The sequence below is a fragment of the Scyliorhinus torazame genome, unplaced genomic scaffold, assembly GCF_047496885.1.
Source record: "Scyliorhinus torazame isolate Kashiwa2021f unplaced genomic scaffold, sScyTor2.1 scaffold_68, whole genome shotgun sequence".
Classification (NCBI taxonomy): Eukaryota; Metazoa; Chordata; class Chondrichthyes; order Carcharhiniformes; family Scyliorhinidae; genus Scyliorhinus; species Scyliorhinus torazame.
The window spans coordinates 90469-92981 of NW_027307795.1; positions in this window are offsets into that span (position 1 = coordinate 90469).

Sequence of the window (2513 nt, forward strand, 5' to 3'; positions counted from 1 at the left end):
TCAAACACTCCCAGGACAGGTACAGCACGGGGTTAGATACAGAGTAAAGCTCCCTGTACACTGTCCCCATCAAACACTCCCAGGACAGGTACAGCACAGGGTGAGATACAGAGTAAAGCTCCCGCTACACTGTCCCCATCAAACACTCCCAGGACAGGTACAGCACAGGGTTAGATACAGAGTAAAGCTCCCTCTACACTGTCTCCATCAAACACTCCCAGGACAGGTACAGCACGGGGTTAGATACAGAGTAAAGCTCCCTGTACACTGACCCATCAAACACTCCCAGGACAGGTACAACACAGGGTGTGATACAGTGTAAAGCTCCCGCTACACTGTCCCCATCAAACACTCCCAGGACAGGTACAGCACAGGGTTAGATACAGAGTAAAGCTGACTGTACACTGTCCCCATCAAATACTCCCAAGTCAGGTACAGCACAGGGTTAGATACAGGGTAAAGCTCCATCTATACTGTCCCCATCAAACACTCCCAGGACAGGTACAGCACGGGGGTTAGATATAGAGTAAAGCTCCCTCTACACTGTCCCCATCAAACACTCCCAGGACAGGTACAGCATGGAGTTAGATACTGAGTAAAGCTCCCTCTACACTGTTCCCATCAAACACTCCCAGGACAGGTACAGCATGGGGTTAGATACAGAGTAAAGCTCCCTCTATACTGTTCCCATCAAACACGCCCAGGACAGGTACAGCACGGGGTTAGATACAGAGTAAAGCTCCCTCTACACTGTCCCCATCAAACACTCCCAGGACAGGTACAGCACGGGGTTAGATACAGAGTAAAGCTCCCTCTACACTGTCCCCATCAAACACTCCCAGGACAGGTGCAGCACGGGGGTTAGATACAGAGTAAAGCTCCCTCTACACTGTTCCCATCAAACACTCCCAGGACAGGTACAGCACGGGGTTAGGTACAGACTAAAGCTCCCTCTACACTGTCCCCATCAAACACTCCCAGGACAGGTACAGCACGGGGTTAGATACAGAGTACAGCTCCCTCTACACTGTCCCCATCAAACACTCCCAGGACAGGTACAGCACGGGGTTAGATACAGAGTAAAGCTGCCTCTACACTGTTCCCATCAAACACTCCCAGGACAGGTACAGCACGGTGTGAGTTACAGAGTAAAGCTCCCTCTACACTGTCCCCATCAAACACTCCCGGGACAGGTACAGCACGGGGTTAGATACAGAGTAAAGCTCCCTCTACACTGTCCCCATCAAACATTCCCAGGACAGGTACAGCACGGTGTGAGTTCCTGAGTAAAGCTCCCTCTACCCTGTCCCCATCAAACACTCCCAGGACAGGTACAGCACGGGGCTAGATACAGAGTAAAGCTCCCGCTACACTGTCCCCATCAAACACTCCCAGGACAGGTACAGCACGGGGTTAGATACAGAGTAAAGCTCCCTCTACACTTTTCCCATCAAACACTCCCAGGACAGGTACAGCACGGGGTTAGATACAGAGTAAAGCTCCCTCTACACTGTCCCCATCAAACACTCCCAGGACAGGTACAGCACGGTGTGAGTTACAGAGTCAGGCTATGGATGGATGGACGGACGGTCGGACGGATGGACCGATGGAGTGGGGACGAGAGAGACAGGGATTTTCCACCACACCCACTCAGATCTGTCTCTCTTTCTCTCTCTCAGGGGTTCTCTCCCTCTGGAGACATTTTCAAATCGACCGTCTCAGGATTATAGCTTGTGTAAAATCGCACTTTCTAACACATGTAACTGGGCCGTGACTGCACACAGCAGACCCCCACCCCCAGACCCCTGGGGGTGCTATGAGGAGCGATTGAATAAACTCGGTTTGTTCTCACTGGAACGAAGGAGGTTGAGGGGCGACCTGATAGAGGTATACAAAATTATGAGGGGCATAGACAGAGTGGATAGTCAGAGGCTTTTCCCCAGGGTAGAGGGGTCAATTACTAGGGGGCATAGGTTTAAGGTGAGAGGGGCAAAGTTTAGAGTAGATGTACGAGGCAAGTTTTTTACGCAGAGGGTAGTGGGTGCCTGGAACTCACTACCGGAGGAGGTAGTGGAGGCAGGGACGATAGGGACATTTAAGGGGCATCTTGACAAATATATGAATAGGATGGGAATAGAAGGATACGGACCCAGGAAGTGTAGAAGATTGTAGTTTAGTCGGGCAGTATGGTCGGCACGGGCTTGGAGGGCCGAAGGGCCTGTTCCTGTGCTGTACATTTCTTTGTTCTTTGTTCTTTGTTCTTTGACCCTCTCTTTTCCACAATATCTCTGTCTTTCTCACACCCCTTCTCTTTTTCTCTCGCTCTCCCTCCACCCTCCCTCTCTTTCTCTTTCCCTCTCTCTTACCTCTCGACAAATCACATTGGGATTTTCTTTTACATTTATTACAAGATAAATATAGAAAGAAATGGCTGGAAGGAGGGAGAGATGGGAAAGAGAGAGAGATGGGAAAGAGAGAGAGATGGGAAAGAGAGAGAGATTGGAAAGAGAGAG